Consider the following 22129-nt stretch of genomic DNA (forward strand, 5'->3'; position numbering starts at 1 on the left):
CATGGGCTGGATGGTGGGGTTCTTGATATGGATGCTGCTTTTTTGTCAACAGTAACATGATAAGAAGAGTTCATGATTATAACAAAGTACATTTATTATCAAAGTATGAATACTGTATACAACCTTGAGATTTGTCTCCTTACAGGCAGCCACAAAACAATGAAACCCAATAGAATCCATTAAAAAAGAAAACCATCAAATACCCAATGCGCCAAAAAACAAGTCACACAACCAATAAAAGTAACCAATAAACTCAGAACTGAAGTTCATGAAAGTGATTCTACAACCATAAAGTCAATCACAGCCAGTCCAGGAGCCCAGTCGTTAAAGGCCGCAGCCTCAGTTCAACGCAGAGACAAGTAAACCTCACAGAGCAGTGAGCTGAACACCGGCCTGTTCCTCTCCTCTGGCTCCAACACCCTAACTTTTAAAATCAGGCCTGGCACTTAAATCCGCCAAACATTGGGTCATTGCACAATCTTGGACCAGGGCCCTGCTGCTTTGATAGCACTCACAGCCAAGACCCACCGCCTCAATTTGGCCCATTCCTGATCTTTCCAATTTAGCTCAGGACTTAAGTCAGTCAAACAGTGGCTTGTTCCTCGCTCTGTTATATGCATCTAGTTATCATGTGCAACACAGGAATAGATTTGAAGTCCAAATCCAATTACCAAGCAAACCCACATTATTTTCTTCGCATTCCCACCAACTCCCTTCCACCATCCTCCCCCCACCCCATCATTCCATCTCTCCTCTATATACAGTACAGTGCAAATACCTTAGGCACATATGCATTGCATAGCTAGGATGCCTAAGACCCTTGCAGAGAGCACTGTAGTGCTGCTGCAGAAAAAAAAACAAATTTCATGACATAAATGAGTGCTGATAAACCTGATTCTGACATGGCTCTCTATCGTGGACTGAGATTGGGAAGGAGGCAGGGAGAGGGGAATCATGATTGGTAAAATGGAAAGGGTGCCGAAGTACCAGAGAGATATTCTGTAATGATCATTAAAACAATTGTTTGGAATCAAATGACTTTGGCTGGTGTCTCAAGGCTGGGTGTGCCGGGATCTGCACCAATCCCCGCCGTGGCACTCCTTTCTGCCATCTCTTCCACACTCCTCATGCAGAGTTCCACCCTCACCATTCCCAACATCCTTTGCTCCCACCAACTCTCTGCTCCATGTTGACTCTAGCTGTATATATGTACCTAAGACTTTTGCTTAGTCCCATATGTACTCACAATGCCCAATTAACCTATCAGCCCACATTTTTGCAACAAGGAAGGCAGAGCACTGAGAGCAACCATTCACAGTAACGCGCCAATCACGCAGAGACAGCACCAGGCCACTGGAGCTGCAAGTCAGTGGCTCAGCTGGCTATAACACTGTGGCACCCAGTCTGGCTAATTACCTGCATTATCACAGCAAGCAATCGACATACAGCAATATCAGACATATCTACTAGTGACAATTTCTACGCGCTACTCTCCCGGTGTAGGGGAAAAGAAATCCTGCCGACTATGCCAAATGTAGGAGCAAAATGAAAGATCACATGGATTCTGTGTTTGAAATAACAGGTGATTTACTAAGAGCTGGTAGACACCAGGAAAGCAGCCAAAGCTGATCCACCTGAGCATGAACACGCTAGAGCTTTTACATTCTCAGTTGACAAGATTACCCGTAAAACTACATTTTTTTAACACAATGGTGACTACAGGAAGACTTAATTACCTTACACACTAGGTCCTGATTACATAATAGAATGATTATCCACAGGTCTAGCAGTAATTCCCATTTTCTATTAGAACAATGGATGCATAGTATAATATAATTAGTGAAGTTCCTGAAACTTGGGCGTCATCTCTGCTGCATTCCATGTCTCTACTGGCACAATTCACATCAGTATTTACTAATTATTAGCCCTCACTATTCTTTTCCTAAAAGGCTGCGTAATTCAGGGGAGTTAAATTACAGTAACTCTGTAACATAACACTGTTATATTACAGTACCATAGCATCTGTAATATCCTTATCTGTAATATCCATAGACCATAAGGAGCAGAATTAGGTCATTTGGCCCATCGAGTCTGCTCTGCCATTCAAACATGGCTGATCCTTTTTTGCCCCTCTCCAGCCTTCCTCCCCCCCATAACCTTCAAGAACCGATCAATCTCTGCCTTAAATATACCCAACAACCTGACCTGTGGTAATAAATTCCACAAATTCACCACTCTCTGGCTAAAGAAACTTCTCTACATCTCTGTTTTAAATGGATGCCCCTCAATCCTGAGGCTGTGCCTTCTTGTCCTAGACTTCCCCACCATGGGAAACATCCTTTTCCACTCTGTCTATGCCTTTCAACATTCGAAAGGTTTCAATGAGATCCCCTATCAATCTTCTAAACTCCAGTGAGTACAGACACAGTGCCAACAAATGTTCCTTTTCATTCCTGGATCATCCTTGTGAACCTCCTCTGAACCCTCTTCAATGCCAGCCAATCTTCTCTTAGATGAGGATCCCAAAACTGATCACAATACTCAAGGTGAGATCTCACCAGTGTCTTATAAAACCTCAGCATCACGTCACTGTTGTTGTACTCTAGACCTCATAAAATGAATGCTAACTTTGCACTTGCCTTCCTCACCACCAAGTTAGCCTTAGGGTGTTCTGCACAAGGACTCCGGAGATCCTTTGCACCTCAGATTTTTGGATTTTCTCCCCATTTAGAAAATAGTCTGTTAATTTATTTCTACCACCAAAGTGCATGACCATGCATTTTCCAACATTGTATTTTATTTGCCACTCTCTTGCCCATTCTCTTAATCGGTCTAAGTCCTTCTGCAGCCTACTTTGTTTCCTCAATACTACCTGCCCCACCAGCAATCTACATATCACCTGCAAACTTGGCAAAAAAGCCATCGATTCCATCATCTAGATCACTGATATACAACGTAAAAAAAAAGCGGCCCTAACACTGATCCTGCAGAACACCACCAGTCACTGTCAGCCATCCAGAAAAGGATTCTTTTATTCTCACTCAGTGCCTCCTACCAGTCAGTCAAACCAACAACTTCCCAACAACTGATGTCAGGTTAACTGGTGTATAATTTCCTTTCTTAAAGACTGGAGTGACATTTTCAATTTTCCAGTCGTCTGGCACAATGCCAGAGTCCAATAATTTTTGAAAGATCATTACTAATGCCACCACAATCTCTACCGCTACCTCTTTCAGAAGCCTAGAATGCAGCTAATCTTGTCCGGGTGTCTTATGTACCCTTAGGTCTTTCAGCTTTTTGAGCACATTCTCCCTTGTAATAGTAACTGTGCTAACTTCTCTTTCCTCATACCCTTCAACGTCTGGCATACTGCTAGTGTCTTCCACAGTGAAGGCTGATGTAAAGTACACTTTTTGTTCAATTACCATCTCCTTGGCCTTCATTATTATTTCTCGACCCTCGTTTTCTAGTGGTCTTACATCCACTCTCATCTCTTTTTTATTCTTTACATACTTGAAAAGGCTTTTACTATTTACGTTAATATTGTTTGCTTGCTTGCGTTCATATTTCATCTTTTCCCTCCTAATGAATTTTTAGTTGCTTTCTGTAGGTTTTTAAAAGCTTCCCAATCCTCCATCTTCCAACTAATTTTTGCTTTGTTGCCTGCCCTCTCTTTTGCTTTTACATTAGCTTTGACTTCCTTTGTCAGCAACGGTTGTACTATTTTGCCATTTGAGTATTTCTGTGTTTTTGGAATACATTTATCCTGCACCTTCCTCATTTTCCTAGAAATTCATGGCTTTGCTGCTCTGCTGTCATCCCTGCCAACATCTCCCTCCCATTTACTTTGGCCAGCTCCTCTCTCATAAGACTGTAATATCCTTTACTCCACTGAAATACTGCTATATCAGACTTTACTTTCTCCCTATCAAATTTCAAGTTAATCTCAATCGTATTGTGATTACTGGCTCCTAAGGGTTCTTTTACCTTAAGCTCTCTAATCACATCCAGTTCATTACATAACACCCAATCCAGTACAGCTGATCCGCTAGTAGGCCCAATGACAAACTGCTCTAAAAAGCCATCTCATAGGCATTCAACAAATTCACTCTACGGGGATCCATTTCCAACTTGATTTTCCCAGTTGACCTGTATGTTGACTATCATGACATTGCGCTTTTGACACGCCTTTTCTATTTCCCGTTGTAATCTGTGGTCCACATCCCAGCTACTTTTGGGGGACCCATATATAACTGCCATCAGGGTCCTTTCACCCTTGCAGTTTCTGAACTCAACCCATAAGGATTCAACATCTTCCAATCCTATGTCACACCTTTCTACCGATTCGATGCCATTCTTTACCAGCAGAGCCCACCACCCCTTCAGCCGACCTTCCTATCCCTCTGATACAACGTGTAACCTAGGCCATTCAGCTCCCAATTACTAGATGCTGTAGTAATACACTCTGAGGAGAACCATGTCATCTGTAATATCCCTCACAGGCATTCTTTAAGTACCTAGATGTGATTATCTCCTCACAAACTTGGAATGTTACATCCTGCAGCTTTCTCACGGTATCATGAATCCTAATGTATACTCAGGTGTCCCTTTATTAAGTACACCAGCTTACAATGCAAATATCTAATTAGTCAATTGTGTGGAAGCAACTCAATGCATAAAAGCATGCAGACAGAGTCAAGAGGTTCAGTTGTTCTCACCAAACATCAGAATGGGGAAGAGATACGATCTATGTGATTTTGACAGTGGAATGATTGTCGGTGCCAGAGAGAGTGGTTTGAGCATCTGAGAAACTACTGATCACCTACACAATGGTCTCTAGAGTTTACAGAGAATTGTGTGTAAAATTTTTAAAAAAAACATCTGGAGGCGCCAGTTCTGTGAGTGAAAATGCCTTGTTAGTGAAAGAGGTCAGAGGAGAAATGCCAGACTCATTCGAGCTGACAGGAAGGTAACAGTAACTCAAATAACATTTGTTACAAAGGTAGTGTACAGTGTTACGTACCCCGTAACTGGGTTGCCAAACCAGCAGAAATGGATCACTCAGTTGGAGTCTGGATTACTAGAACTAAGAAAGTTTTATTAAAGAAACAAGCAACACAGTAATCAAAAGGATAATAAATGCAACAGTTCAGCAATTGTAAACACACATGTGCACAGAATTAAGATAACAGGATCAATCAAGCTCTATCGTTGTCTAGGGGTAAATGACCAATTTCAAAGTGACAAAAAGTCCAGTTCAGTTTAGTTCAGTTCGCAGTAATCGTTGCCATGGCGATGGACAATGTGGGGGGAAGGAGAGAGAACAAGAACGAATGATCATTCGAAACGGCTTCCACACACAGACCTGCAATATTGCTCACAAGCAGCTTTCGGGCGGTCACCTGAGGTCACCGACTGTGACCCCTCCTCCAGATGCGGTCGATCCTCTGCAGTGAACCCGGCACCCAAGCAAGGGCGGACACACACCGGGTTCCCGCTGATCGTACCTTTCCACCCTGTGCGTCTAAGGCTGATCCTGCGATCAACCGTCCAAGAGCTTCCCACCGACTTGTGAGAGGCGCACCGCTTCCAGGGTCTCGTTACCTCGGGGTGTCGTGTGTCCTGCCTTAGCGAACCTGTCCCTTTTTAACCCCCTGCTGGGGTATCACCTGTCCATCACTTCAAACAGTTCAGAGTTCAAAGGGGGAGCCGCTCTAGACAACTCTCTCTCCTGTCCCTTCATTACACATCTCCAGATCGCCTGTCCATCACTTCAAACAGTTCAGGGTTCAAAGGGGGAGCCACTCTTGACAATACCCAGACTGATGGCTCCTTCATTAACATCTCCAAATGCTGCTTCATTGTGTTCCTTATCTCTCCCTCCCCTGAGGACAGGTGGCAGACTAGCTGCTGATGCCACTGGTGCTAGCCCAGGCCAGCAAACATCTTAATTTATGTGTATTCTCGTCACAACAGAAGAGCATTTCTGAATGCACAACACGTTAAACCATGAAGTGGATGGGCTACAGCATAAGAAGATCATGAACAAACACTCAGTGGCCACTTTATTAGGTAAAAGGGGTACCTAATAAAGTGGCCACCGTGAGTATGTGCTCAATTCCTGGAATACTGCTTAACTGTGCTAGTTTAAAAGACTACTTACTAGGAGAACTACATCAACTAGATTATATGACCTTGTATTATGATAGAGTCAGATAAAAAGAATAAGTGATATAAGTGAAAGGTAAAGACTGATGCTTTAGAATGTATCAGATTAACACTGCAGGCAAAAGATACAAGCGTTGTTGGAATTTTAAATATCCCTTTAGATTACTGGAACCAGGCAATCAATTTCAAATTGGATTTTTCAGAATACTATGGAAAAGGTGAAAGCCTGCTAAAGACTGTAATTAGCAATATGATAACCCTTCCTGATTCAAAAATCGATGCTCATAAAAATGCTTCTTCATTTTTCACACATACCACACGTCTCTGAAGTGAATGTCAATAACTTCCATGGTTTTTTCCTTTCAGGAGACTTTCTGAAACTGCACTCTGAATATATTCCATGGTTCAAAATCAAGCAAGCAAAAAACAAACTGGTACATCTGCAATCATCCTGGACAATGTAATAAATAGTAATTTTTTTGTAGTTATTAATTGATGCACACTTCTAGTCATTTACTTGCTTGTAAGTCTTGTATTCGTGTTGGATCTATATGCTTTGCATGATTAGTCGGTCCAAGAAATAACTTAACTTGCAGGTTAAGATTTTGGCAAATACACATCATATAGCTAGAGACATTTTCTCATGTTGGAAATGGTTAGCAAGAAACTCTTAGATAGGCCCATGGGTAATAGAAAAATGGCGGACTATGTGGGAGGGAAGGGTTAGATTGATTTTAGCATAGGTTAAGATGTTGGTACAACATTGTGAGTGAAGGGTCTGTGCTGTTCTATATGTGTTTGTATATAAATGTGCGTGCAATTTATACCTTGTATTTAGGAAAGTAGTATGAGATTTACACACACACACATGTACTGTATAAAAAAGTCTGTTGCTCAGTAATAATCTCTTCCATGAATTGGCAAATTGTTGTTAGTCCACACAGTGTGCTTGTAGAAACTTCTTCCTCATGGTCATTGCAGTTGATGGGTGGGAAACCCTTGCTTGGGGTTGTAGGTATGACAGTTGAAGAAGGTATTGCTGAGTGAGAGCCATTAGGAAGGTTACAATTCTATCCCATAGTTACTATAGAAGTTACTTCTTTCCACCCTACAAATCTCCCACATTTTTATAAGTTTTGCCATTATAGTGGTGGCAAGTTCAAGACTTCTGCATGAATGAACCAACAGGGAGAGGACCATTGATGATTTCTCTGTGTGGTATTGGAGGAATGATGGTGGATTGCTCTTGCGGGATGTGGGGAGGCAGGGAGACCTCCAGTATCCCTGACCACTACACCTGCAGGAATCTCAATGGGTTGCAGCGTCTTTCAGACCGTGAAGGCAGGTGGATGGGATTGAGTGGGATCCAGGATCAGGCATGATAGAATGGTGGAGCAGACGTGATGGGCTGAATGGCCTAATTCTGCTCCTTTGTCTTATGATCTTATGGTGTTAAGGAATTGGTGTTAAACCTCGATGAACCCAAGATCATTTGTGAGTCTGAGGAGTTGATTGACAGGATACGCAGATGGGTAGTTACATCTGAGGTGCAGGACACAGGTAACTATCAGGAGGGGGAAAGGGGATAGCCAACCAGTGCAAAGTACCCCTGTGGTCATTCCCCTCAATAAAAAGTATACTGCTTTGGATACTGTTGGGAGAGGGGAGAGGGGAGTGAAGGGAGAAAACCAACAGAGGAAAGCCACAGAAGTCAGGTCTCTGGCACTGAATTTCACCTAGCGGGGAGAAGAGGCAAATTCCAGAGATAGGGGATTCATTGGTTAAGAGAACAGACAGGAGGTTCTGTGAACAAGAATGAGATTCCTGAATGGTATGCTTCCTCTCATGTGTCAAGGTCAGGGACATCTCAGCTCAGGTCCACATCACTCTGAAGTGGGAAGATGAAAAGCCAGAGGTCAAGGCCCAAGTCTTACAAAGTGAGTTCAGGGAGTCAGGTTAAAGGACAAGACCTTGGGGTTCTGATCTCATAATTGATATCCATGCTACATGCTAGTGAGGCCAGAAATAGAAAGACCATACAGTTTAATACATGGCTAAGGAATTGGTTCTCCAAGGACGGTTTCAGATTTTTGGATCATTGGGCTGTCTTCCAGGGAAGGTGGGTCCTATACAGAAGGGATGGTTTGCACCTGAACTGGAGGGGGATGAGTATCTTTGCGGGAAGGTTTGATAGTGCTACACAGGTTGGGGAGTCTGTTTAAACTGAAATTGCAGTGGGATGGGAACCAGAGTGCCAAAGCAGATAGTGGAAAGATTGTGGTGAAAGACATCATTGAGCCTAGACTGAGTATGGTGAGACAAATATTCTGAGCTGTGTATATTTCAATGCAAGGAGTACTGTAGGAAAGGCGGATGAGCTTAAGATCTGGATCAGCATGTGGAATATTTACATTGCAGCTATTTGTGATACTTGGTTGCAGGAGGGGCAGGACTGGCAGCTCAGTGTTCCGGGGTTCTGTTGTTTTAGGGATGGTAGAGTGAGAGAGATTAAAATGGAAGGGATGGTGATACTACTCAAGGAACATGTCACTGCAGTGCTCAGTCAGGACAGACTGGAGAACTAGTTTAGTGAGGCTTTATGGGTGGAACTGATGAATAAGAAAAGTATGACCACATTAATGGGGTTATACTTTAGACCATCCAACAGTCCACAGGACTTAGAGTAACAACTTTGAAGAGAGATCGCAGATTGTTGCAAGGTACTTAGGCTGTGATAGTAGGTGATGTTAACTTTCCGCATATTGACTGGGATTCTGGTACCTTTAAAGGGCTGGATGGGAAAGAGCTTGTCAAATTTATTTATAGGAAATGCAAGAGAACACTTAAGAAGAAAGATCAGGAGGACTAAATGAAAACCTAAGTTTGCCTTAGCAGACAAGGTAAAGGAGAATCCAAAGGGCTTCTCCAGATATATTAAGAGAAAAAGATATCAAGGGACAAAGATGGCTATCTGAAAGAGCAGAATGGTCATCTATGCATGGAGCTGAGAAAGATGGTGGAGAAGTTAAATGTATTTTTTGCATCTTTACTTATTCAGGAGATGGACGTAGTGTCTATAGAAGTGAGGCAAAACAGCTGTGAGGTCATGGAGAATGTAGAGATTATAGAGTAAGAGGTGCTTGCTGTCTTGAGTAAATTTAAGGTGGATAAATCCCCAGGACCTGACAAGGTGTTCCCTTGTAATCTGCAGAAATTGCAGCAACAGAGATATTTAAAATGCCCTTAGCAATAGATGAGGTTCCAGGGGATTGGTGGATAGCTAATGTTCTTCTGTTCGTTAAGAAAGGCTCTAAGAATAAACTAGAAAATTATTGGTCGATGAGCCTGACATCAGAAGTGGCTAAGTTATTCGAAGGTATTCCAAGGGATCGAATACTGTATATATACTGTATTTCGATAGACAGGGACTGATTAGGGATGGTCAACGAGGCGTTGTGTGTGTGGGTCATGTCTAACTAATCTTATAGAGTTTTTTGAGGAAGTTACCAGGGAGGTTGATGAAGACAAGGCAGTAGATGTTGTCTACCTGGACTTTAGCAAGACATTTGACGAAGTCCTGCATGGGAGGTTGGACAAGAAAGTTTGGTCACTTGACATTCAAGATGAAATAGTAAACTGGAGTAGACATTGCTTTTGTGGGAGAAGCCGGAGAGTAATAGTAGATGGTTACCTCTCTGACTGGAGGCCTATGACTCTGTGGAGTGCTGCAGGGATCAGGGCTGGGTTCATTGTTTATCAAAAATGTAAATAATCAAGTGGTAAACTGGATCAGCAAATTTGCAAATGACACCAAGAGTGGGGGTTTAGTGGACAGTGAAGAAAACTATCAAAGCTTGCAGTGGGTCTGGACCATCTGGAAAAAATGGGCTGAAAGATGGCAGACGGAATTTAATGCAAGCAAGTATGAGGTGTTGTAGTTTGGAAGGACAAACCTGAAAAGTACTTACATGGTGAGCACTAGGGCACAGAGGAATGTGGTAGGACAGAGGAATCTGGGAATACAGATCCATAATTCCTTGAAAGTAGGGTCTTAAAGAAATCTTTTGTTATTGATCTATATAAATCAATGTTTTGAATACAGGAGTTGGGATGTTATGTTTAAACTGTGTAAGACATTGGTGAGGCCTAATTTGGAGTAATGTGTGCAGTTTTGGTCACCAACCTACAGGAAAGATGTTAAAAAGACTGAAAGAGTTTAGAGAAAATTTACAAGGATGAGGACCTGAGTTATAGGGAAAGGCTGAATAGATTAGAACTTAATTCCTGAAAGCATAGAAGAATGAGGGAAGATTAGATGGAGGCATACAAAATTATGAGGGGAGTAGATAGGATAAATATAAACAGGTTGTTTCCACTATGTTTGGATGAGGTGAGAACTAGCGATCATGGGTTCAGTATGAAAGGTGAAATGTTTAAGGGAACGTGAATGAGAACTTCTTCACTCAGAGGGTTGTGTGGGTGTGGAATGAGTGCAAACAGAAGTGCTGGATGTGTATTCAGTTTCAATATTTAAGAAATAGTCATAGAGGAGCATGGATGGGAAGGGAATCGAGGGCTATGGTCCGGGTCCAGGTCGATGGAACTAGGCAGATTAACAGTTCAGAATGGACTAAAAGGGCCGAAGGGCCTGTTTCTGTGTTGTAGTGTTCTATGACTCTATGAATTGCAATTTGCTGGGATTCCCCAGTAACCATCCTGTGCAAACCTGCTTTTGGGTCCTACTGCTAGCACTGGAAGCATGTTAACACCTGCTGACCGTTCCCAGCACATCTCCGACAGAAATGACACATTTTACTGTGTTTGTCAATGTTTCGGTGTACATGTGACAAATAAGGCTAATCCTTCATCTTTAATCTATGCCTGATTGGAGTGGGTGTGTGATCTACAAGGCCATCCATAAACCCAGAGTTATTTTATTTTATAGATGTGTGAAAGAATGATATCAGAAGGTAAATTACAATTTTTAAAATATATTTTTGCTGAAATGTTATTATATAGTTTTCATTATTTCTTCAATTTAAAAAATATTTTCCAGATTTTTCCCACTTCTTTGTCATGTATAATATCTTTTAAAAGTTTTTTTTAAATTGTCTGGGACTACGTAACATCCACGCCAGGAGCACCAGACTCAAAAACAGTTACTTTCCCCAAACAGTAAGGCCGATCAACACCTCCACTCACTAACCCACCCCTCCACACCCCCAGCCACCACTACGTTATCATTTCCCATCAGAGTCACATATGTATTCTTGTACCTAACATCACTTAATCTACATATAATTATTCTACTGTATGTATACAAGTCATGTATTTATATTTGATGTGTTTTTTATTATGTTCTTTATCTTATTGTGTTTTTCTGTGTTGCATCAGATCCATAGTAACAAGTATTTCATTCTCCTTTACACCTGGACATGACATTAAACAATCTTGAATCTTGAAAGCATTCAAAGAAACTTTGGTAGTCGTGCAGACAGCAATGCTGGGAGTGTGACATAGCCAGCAGTCGGAATTTCTCCTGAGGAAATTGGTGGGTATGGTAGGTCTGGCCCCTGGATCTGATTGGTTAACTCCCCTCCACAACACACCCCACTTCATTACTCAAAGTCTCACCAGTGGCTCCAGGTTGTCTTGGCAGCAAGAATAATCTAACATCTGAAAATAACGCATGACGTCAACACTCAGTGGCAAGGGCAGGGTTAGGGAGGGACTAGGGAGGTGCTATTTAACAAAATCCAGACCACTGTGTTTGCAGAATGTTTATCACCATTCACTATATGCTTTTTCTCCAGCAGCAAGCTCTTAACACTGCTGTCCTTCCCTATCACCTCATGTCATTAACCAAAGCCAGTCCTTTACCAATCCAGTCCCATGTCCGGGAAACATCCTTGCCCTCTCTATTCACTCTTCGTTTTCCATCATATCATATTATCCAAATAATATACACAAGAGATTCTGCAGTTGCTGGACATCCAGAGCAACACACACAAAATGCTGGAGGAACTCAGCAGGTCTGGCAGCACCGATGGATATTAATAAACAGTCAACGTTTTGGACTGAGACCCTTCATCAGGACCGGAAAGAAAGGGAGAAGAAGCTAGAACAAGAAGTTGGGAAGGAGGGAAAAGAGTACATGCTGGAAGGTGATAGGTGGAAGCCAGATGTGGGGGAGGGGAATGGGTGGGGAAGGAAGGGTAAAGTGAGAAGCTGAGAGGTGATAGGTAGAAAAGGTAAAGGGCTGAAAAAGAAATCTGATAGGAAAAGAGAATAGACCATGGGAGATCAGGAAGAGGAGGGGCACTAGGTGGAGGTGATGGGCAAGTGAGGAGAAAAGTAGGGGTAAGAGCGAAGCCAGAATGAGGAATGGAAAAATAGAGAAGGGGGAGTGGGGAGAAATGATTGGAAATCATGCTGGAGGAACTCAGTAATTCAGGCATTGTCTATGGAGGATGTAAACAGCTGACAATTTGGGCTGAGATCCTTCATCAGGACTGGAAACAGTCGGGCGGTGAAAAGATCTCTGAAAAGGAGTCAGTATAGTTTACAGAGGGGAGTTTACGCAAAGACAGGACTCACCCAATTTAATACTCCAGTGACAGAAGGGCATTTACCTTTAAAGGGCACCTCCTATATAGCCAGGATGCAGCAACAAACAACTGTGACTACCACTGAGAAGAAAGAAGTTGCAAGAGAGGGCAAGTATCCATTTTTATTGAAAATAACAAGGAAATCCAGATTACGGTATGAGAGAGAGGCTTGGCTGTTGGTCCTGTATACGGACTGAGCAGGGAGAGTCACCTTCCTGCTCCCCTACATTTACACTCCCTCAGTTAAAATATCTACGCGTCATTAATCACATCAAACAGCACTCCATACGACTCTGAACCAGCGCTCACTCCAACAATCACACACTATTTTCTTCACCAACCACACATTCCAAGATGTATGGGTTAGTAGGTTGATTGGTCACACAGGGGCAGTTGGGTGGCGTGGACACTTTGGGTCAAAGGCCCGTTATTGTGCTGTATCTCCAAATAAAAATAAATAAATAAATAACTTCTACGCGTGACATGCAGAATCAGAATCATGTTTTAATATCACTGGCATAAATCATGAAATTTGTTGCCTTTGTGGAGGCAGTACATTGCAATACATAATAATAGAAAAAAATAGGTGAATTACAATGAGTAATTGGGTGGCAGAGGGGAAGAAATTGTTCCTGAATCATTGAATTTGTCCGTTCATGCTTCTGTACCTCCTTCCTGATGGTAGCAATGAGAACAAGGCATGTCCTGGGTGATGGGGGTCCTGAATAATGGATGCTGCCTCTTTGAGGCATCGCGCCTTGAAGATGTCCTGGATACTACAGACACTCGTGCTCATGACGAAGCTGAGTGGGTTTACAACTCTCTGCAGTTTACTGTGATCCTGTGCAGTAGCCCCCCCACCCCCCCTTCCATACCAGCCAGTGAGAGTGCTCTCCATGGTATATCTGTAGAAATCTGTGAGTGGTTTTGGTGACAAACCAAAATCTCCTCAAATTCCTAATGAAATATAGCCACTGCCATATTCAGAATCAGAATCTGGGTTATTATCACCAGCATGTGACATGAAATTTGTTAAAATCAGATACAAATGGATCCAACTATTAGACACAATTTCTTAATGAAACCAGCTCACCCTGGTTCCTGAATAGAGTTACAGACATCCCACCTCTCCCGGAAGTTCCGGGAGTCTCCCGCATATTAACAGCAGCTTCCTGACGCCCACAAATTATATACAATATCCCGGAAATGAGTGCGGGAGTGAGAGCGAGCATCCTGATTGGTCTCTTTGTGCTAAGTAGACCTATCAGTTTTCCCTGTGGGCGGGCTTTACAGTCAACCTCTGTCTCTCCATCAAGTTCAGTTTTGTGTCCTGCACCGCCATGGCAAAGTGTTTCAAAAAAAGAAAATATAAAACGCACTTCACCCCAGACTACACTAAAGTGTACCCCTGCCTAATAGGGGTCAAAATTAATGACAGTGTTGCTCGCTGCACTGTTTGCAACAGTGACTTTTCTATTGCCCATGGTGGGTTAAGACTGTAAAAGACATGTTGAGGTGAGTTTAACAGGTGTCATTTGTTCATTAGCATAGCTAACACTATTTAAACTAGCTGGCTAGCTGCTAAGGAGCTACTCTATTGACATCCTACGTGATGAGGCCAAACTCCCTGTAGACATGCTTAAAGTTGTAATAGAATTAAAAAACGACTCCATGATAATATATAAGTACATATTTTAATGTCACAGTTTCTGCATATACCCAGTTTACAGATTACAGATTAGACAAAATCACTAAACAAAGTATTACATAAGACAATATAATAAGGATACACCTTATGCTTTTATTTCCTTTAGGGACCACAACATATTAGGGAGGCTAATCGCAGGGAAGGCTGCTCAAGTATTTCACAGTTCTTTTCAGCAGAGCCACATCACAGTACAAGGAAAGTTTGCAAAAGAAATAGAAAAGCTATTTGCATTAGCATTGAGATTGTCAACAAAATACTCAACAAGGAATATATATATATTAGTCGACCGGGCGGGGTGGGGAGGGGGGATGCTACCTCCCTGAAATGAATTTTTGCAGGGTGGGATGTCTGGCATTAGATTAACTCAAGGGCGAACTCTAGAATTCAGAAATATTAAAGTATTTCAGTTCATTTTATGCAGGATTAACTATTGAATAACGAAAAGAATATATTGGAACATTATGGATATTATTCACCACATACAATTTACATGTATTAGGAACTTGTTGTGGTGTACTGGCAGGACATGCAACCAAAACAATATTGAACAAGTATAAAGAATAAATAATTATGCAAAATAAAGTTAACGTGTCTGCAGTGCAGTGCAGTAACTAAGGTAATCAATAGAGGTGGTGAAGGGCTAGAGTGGCTGATCAGACTAACTACCTGGGGGAGGGTGTGAAGTGTTTGTTTTCATAGCCTGAAAGTGATTTGCAGAAGGGAGCAACTACAAATGGCAGTTTTCAGAATGCACAGTGTCCACAATGATTTTTGAAGTCTGACTAATATGCAAACCAAAGCACTGGTTCGAGTTTATGTTAGGAATTGTATATTTAAATGCTGCCTATTCTCATATTGCTCTGAAGGAAGTCTATGAATGATGGTTAATGAAATGAATCTAAACCTCTCACACCAAATTAGGCACACGGACATATTTTCTTGTTATAATCTTCGAACATTATCTTAATCTTATTTTCACATACTTGTCTGCATACGCCTCCATTTTGAACGATTGCGCAGAGTTCTGCACAGCACTGCTTGAGGCATTTCTTCCCGTATCTCCTCCAACAATACAAACCAATGAATCATCAGTCATGCACTTTCAGCAGGCTAGAGTAAATCACGACGATAGACAGAGAAAATGGAGCGGTGGGGTGTTAATTATTTAAAATTCATTACTCCCACATCATTTGTGAAATCACTAACAAATTCCCAGTGGCATTAGTTGTAATCTTCAATGATGCACCTTCAAAATTCTCTGCATTCCTCCATCTTTGGCATCTCCAACATTTCCTATTCCCTTTGTTCCAATTCTGGCAGCATGCTTTCAATTACACGTTGAGCTAAACTTGGAATTCCCTGATTAAAATTCTTCACCTCCCATTCTCTTCTTTTAACTTAAATTTTACTACACTAATTGAGATTTTTATCTCTTCAGATTTCAGATTCATTTATTTGTCACAAGCACAGTGAAATATGTTGTTTGCTTTACGGAACACAGCCTAATGGGGGCAGCCAGCAAGAGTTGCAATGTTTCAGCACCAACATAGGATGCCCAAAATGCTCTGCAGAACAATACACAACAAAACGGGCAGCAGGGTTGCGTAGTGGTTAGCACAAAGCTTACAGTACAGCTGACCTGGGTTCAATCCCCACTGATGCCTGTAGGGAGTTTGCACATTCACTTCCATGACCACGTGGGCTTTGTCTAGGTGCTCCGCTTTCCTCCCACAGTCCAATGAGGTACCAGTTAGTAGGTTCATTGGTCATTGCAAATTGTCCTCTGATTAGACTAGGATTAAATTGGGGGGGTTGCTGGGCGGAATGGCTTGAAGGGTAGTCAAAGCATATTCCACACTTTATCTCAATAAATCAATTCAATTAATTAATTAATTAATTAAATACAACAAGTAACAAAATAAAACAGAACAAGCCCTCTTTCTTCCCATTTACTCTGTCTCTTACCCCATCCACATACACAATTCTTCAGCCCCAGGAAAAGCCACCTTAGGCCTCCAGCAGACTCAGATTCACGGACATTGGGCTTCAACTTTCCTAGTGGATTCCCATTGTCCCAGTTTTCCACAGACTTCCAGACCTTCAATTGACCTTTGGGCTTTGACATTTGGTATTGACCACCAGGATCACCCGATGATGGCAAATGAGGATCCTGAACACTGGGCCTCAAACTCCAGCCTTATCGATGTGCATACCCAGGGGGTCACTGGAATTTGTGCCTCCCGCATGCACAGAACCTCAGACCTGGAACCTGCCGATGACGCGCTGTTATCCTAAACACTTCTTCCTTCTTTTCTTAAGTTACTCTGCCAAGCTGAGCCAACTTGCACTACCTCAATTGTGGCTTCAGTATAGCAGCACTGGGACCATTTTGCACAATGGACTTACTTTGTTCTAAATGCGTTCCTTCTTGTAAAAATTATGCTTCATTTATGTTAAACAAAGGAGGTTCTGCAGGTTTGGAAAATCCAGAGCAACACACACACAAAATGCTGGGGAAGCTCAGGTCAGGCAGCATCTGTGGAAATGAATAAACAGTTGATACCTGGGGCCATGGAAGGGCGAGGAAGCTAGAATGGTTATGTTGACATAATTCATGTTTATGTTTTTTTGAGAATGTTGCTTATCTGATGCTACGTGCCTGTGATGATGCTGCAAGGACATTTTTCTTTGTACAGGTTTCCCCCACTATCCGAAAACAGAGCGTTCCTTTGAAACGGTTCATAAGCCGGAATGTCATAAAGTGAATAAGCAATTACCATTTATTAATATGGGAAAAATTTTTGAGTGTTTCCAGACCCATAAAATAACCTACAAAATCATGCCAAATAACACATAAAACCTAAAATAACAGTGACATATAGTAAAAGCAGGAATGATATGATAAACACACAGCCTATATAAAGTAGAATTAATGTATGTACAGTGTAGTTTCACTTACCGGAATCGGGAAGACATAGTTTCCTCCAAATGCCATTTCTCATCAGGACTGTTAGCCTATCGAGAGCATCTCCAACGCTGGCGATTGATCGCCAATTTTATATTGTAATCTTTCCAGATCTCTCGCAAAGACATTTCGGAGTTGCCCTCTCTGTCAATGGTACTTACAATAAAACGCATCACGTTTTGCGTATAGTAAGCCTTAATTGTGGCTGTTCGAACTTGGTTGCACGGCTGCAGCAACGATGTCGTATTCGGCGGTAAGAACGCAGCACGAATGTTACCGCCATACTTGGTAATGCCAGGTGGTCGAGCAGCACAATTATTGACAATCACAAGACACCTATTATCGAGGTTATTTTCTCTACAGTATTTTTCAACAAAAGGACTAACGTATCCACTCATGCACTCTGAAAAAAACATTTGGGTATTCCAACCACTTGGATGTGAAAGGAACACAACGGGAAGTGTTTTCTTATCAACGCCTTTAAGTGCCCTCGGATTTTCTGAATGGTACTCCAGTAGAGGCTTAAGGACAGAATCACCAGTGGCGTTAATAATAGGCATTAGGGTAAACCTGTCCTTCGATGCCTTGTGTCCCTTAGCCTGCTTTTCTTCTATTGAAATGAATGTCTTGCTCAGCAATTTTTTCTAATAAATTGCAGTTTCATCACAGTTAAACACTTGTCCTTATATGAATAGCCACCTTCTGTAATTATTTTCTTTAATTCTGCTGGGAACTTTTTGGCAGCTTCAGTATCAGCTGAAGCACCCTCTCCAGTAAACGTTAAACTATGAAGCTGCCCTTGCCTCAGAAACCAATCAAGCCACCCATGACTACCTTTAAATTCCACTGTTGCAACACTTTCATCACCATCATCCAGTGCTTTCTGTTTCAGTTTATTAAAAAGACTGACTGATTTCTCCTTAAATATAAGAAAACTTAACGGAACGTCACACTTTATACACCCATCAATCCACTCAAGCAATAGACTTTCCATTTTATCCATTACTGGATGCCAACTAAGAGAGACCACTTTGCTACGAGCAGAACCAACAGTAACATCGGCAGCTTTCAAAATTCTTTCTCTCTGAGTATAAATAGTGTGAATGGTGGACGCAGGCAAGTTCAACGCGCGGACGATGTCCTTACTTTGTTCACCACGATCGAAACGCTTAATTATGTCTAGTTTTATGCTAAGTGTAACACACTTACGAGCTCTTTTAGGCTTTTCCGATGCCTTAGAACTCATCTTGCTAACGGATGCACAAAATAAATCGAGATAAAGCACGTGTTTAAGCAATGGCGGCTAGAATGCAGTTCCGGTGGAGGAGATTGGCTGTTCAGGTGCGCGCTGCCTTTTTTCGTAACAGTGAAAACACCTTCTGTTAGCGAAAACAGGTAACTAATGTAGATCTTTTGTAACAGTGAGGTGTCGCAAAGCGAACGTTCGGAATACGGGGGCCACCTGTGCTGTACTTGTGCATCCCTGTAACTGTGTGTATGACACAATAAACTCGACTTCAACTTTGAAGTTAAAAAGCACTTATACTTGAAAATGCATAAGGCTTCTTAATGAACAATGTGTTCTTTTGCATCAAAAGAGAATATCTGATCATCCTGTCAGAGTAAGAATGAAAAAGCGCAATTACTGTAAGTAGACAAACTTGTTTGTGGGATCTCTGAATCAGAATCCTGTTTATTATCACTGACATATGTTGTGAAACTGTTGTTGTGTGGCAATACATTTAAAAATTTGCTGTAAGTTACAACAAGAAATACATATATGAAAAATAAGTAAGTCGTGCGAAAAGAGAGCAAGTAGTGAGGTGGTGCTTATGGGTGCATGGTCCACTCTGAGATATTGTGGTGGAGGGGAAGAAGCTATTCCTCAAGTGTTGAATATGGCTGCTCAGGCAGGCCTACCTCCTCCCTGCTGGTAGTAATGAGAAGCATGTCCTGAGTGCTGAGAGTCAGAATGATTGATTTCACCTATTGAAGGTGTTCCTCCACATTGGGGAGACGAGTGCCCATGGTGGTGAGGCTCGTGCACATAATGGAACTGGCTGAGTTTGCAGCCCTCTACACCTGTTTCCCAATCCTGTGCATTGGCTCCTCCATACCAGACAGTGATTCACCCAGTTAAAATCCTCCGCACGGTGCGTGCATCTGTAGAAATTTGCTAGAGTCTTTGATGTTGTACAAAATCTCCTCAAACTCCGAATGAAATTTCAGTGAGCCATCATCATTATTTTGGACTGGGATAGATCTTCAGAAATGTAGACACTCAGGAACTTGAAACTGCTCACCCTTTCCTCTTCTAACCCCTCGTTGAGGATTGGTGTGTGTTCCCCTGACTTCCCCTTCCTGATGGCTGCAATCAATTCCTTGGTCTCGTTAATATTAGGTGCAAGGTTGTTGCTGCTACATCACTCAACTAGACAATCTTGCTATTTACATTGTGTTCTTGTGCAAATTGGCTACTGATTACAGCCAGTGAGATTATTTGGATTGCTCATAAATTAAATCCTACTCCTTCCATTTTCCTTAACTGGCAACAACTGACCTTTAACATTTCCCTCACATAGAAGAACTGGCCCTTCAGGTATATGCCAACCTCCAGGGTAATCCTATCAGTCCAATTTATCCACTTAACTCCTTGCCACGACTTCTCCTACAACCATCCATCAACTACCTCCAACTCCTTCTATTCTCTTGGTACCCACCTACAAACATGCACCAGTCCTCACTTAAGACCCTGCAGTGGAAAGGGTGAGCAACTTCAAGCTCCTAGATGTCACCATCTCGGAGAATCTATCCTGTACCCACACACACATGCAAACATGGAGAAGCACATCAGTGTTTCTACTCTCCTAGAACTTCAAGAAAAATTGGCATATGATCAAAGACTCAACAAACTTCTACAGATGTACAGAGGAAAGCATTCAGACTGGCTGAATCACAGCCTGGTGTGGTAAATCCATAGGAACACAAGAGCCCATGGACTCAGCTAACTCCAGCACAAGCACATCTTTCTCCACAACAAGCACCAAAGTGACAAAAGAAAGGTACCAAGAGTGATTTAAGATAATTGCAACAGAAGTTAGACAAGATGCTTAAATAGAAAATGAGAAGCTGGCTAGGAGAAGATTGGAATAATCAAGTGTAAGATTACAAAGCGATGGCTGCAGACAGACTCAGCTTCATCACTAGCTAGATTTGATATGTGTTTATTTATTTTTATTTAGAGATACAACACGTTTACAGGTCCTCCCAGCCCACGAGGGCGAGCCAACCAATTACACGCATATGACCAATTTACTTACTAACCGGTACATCTTTGGAACATGGGAGTAAACCGGAGCACTGAGTCCCACACAGTCATGGGGAGAAGTTACAAACCTCTCGCAGACAGACGCAGGAATTGAACCCAGCCTGAATCCCACACAGTCATGGGGAGAAGTTACAAACCTCTCGCAGACAGACACAGGAATTGAACCCAGCCTGAATCTCACACAGTCACGGGGAGAAGTTACAAACCTCTCGCAGACAGATGCAGGAATTGAACCCAGCCTGAATCCCACACAGTCATGGGGAGAAGTTACAAACCTCTCGCAGACAGACGCAGGAATTGAACCCAGCCTGAATCTCACACAGTCACGGGGAGAAGTTACAAACCTCTCGCAGACAGACGCAGGAATTGAACCCAGCCTGCTGGCACTGCAACAGCGTTACGCTAACTATGCTACCGTGCTGCCCCCCCCCCCCCGAAGGAACGGCAGACTGCTACATGGGTCAGATTTCTGTCGTTTGCTGATGGCCAGGGACTAAACACATTATGGCAATGACACAGGAACCTTGGTACTTCCTCTCTTTCCCTAAAGTAGTGCCATGTGCTGCATAATGCCATTGCTTCCTGCATTACCCAGAGAACTGAATCCATTAGCATGGCTGGTCAGATCTTGCACTTCTCTCTAATTACATACAGCCCTTATTAATCTGCCCCCAAACCTTGCAAAAAAAAAATGCTTTAGCTGATCCAGGAGGATGTAGCTAATCTAGAGTACATGTTATCTTTTTTTTGAAGAAGTGCAAATTCCAAACGATATCAAAGATGATTACATGACTGCGAAATAGCCGAAACACACAAGTAATGAGGCTATTGAGGGGAAAGCAATGATTCCATTACCAGGTATGGTGAGTTGGCCTTCATTAGTAGGGGGACTGAGTTCAAGAGCCATGTGGTAATGTTGCAGCTTTATAAAACACCGGCTAAACTGCACATAAAGTATTGAGTTCATTTCTGGCTGCCTTATTATAGGAAGGATCTGAAAGCTTTAGAGAAGGTGCAAAGGATGCTACCTTGACCAGAGAGCATGTCTTATGAAGGTAAGTTGAGTGAGTTAAGGCTTTTCTCTTTGGAGTGAAGGAGGATGGGAGATGACTTGTCTGCTGTGCACAAGATGACAAGAGGCATGAATAGAATGGACAGACAGAGGTTTCTTTCCCAGGGTGAACATAGCTAATACAAGAGAGCACAATTCTAAGGTGATTAGGGGGAAGTATCAGGGGGATGTCAGAGGTATGGTTTTTACGCAGAGAGTAGTGGGTGTGTGGAATGCCCAGTCAGAGGTGGTGGTAGAGGTAGATACATTAGGGGCATTTAAGAAACTCTTAGATAGGCAC

The 22129-nt window shown here is 42.3% G+C and overlaps 1 protein-coding gene across 3 annotated transcripts in view; it reads right to left on the bottom strand.

Annotated features, from left to right (window-relative positions):
- Positions 1 to 22129, bottom strand: part of dok6 (docking protein 6) — a 609418-nt gene that overhangs the window by 398812 nt on the left and 188477 nt on the right. The gene's annotated exons all lie outside the window — the stretch shown is intronic.

This window comes from Mobula hypostoma, chromosome 1 (assembly GCF_963921235.1).
Source record: "Mobula hypostoma chromosome 1, sMobHyp1.1, whole genome shotgun sequence".
NCBI classification, from domain to species: domain Eukaryota; kingdom Metazoa; phylum Chordata; class Chondrichthyes; order Myliobatiformes; family Myliobatidae; genus Mobula; species Mobula hypostoma.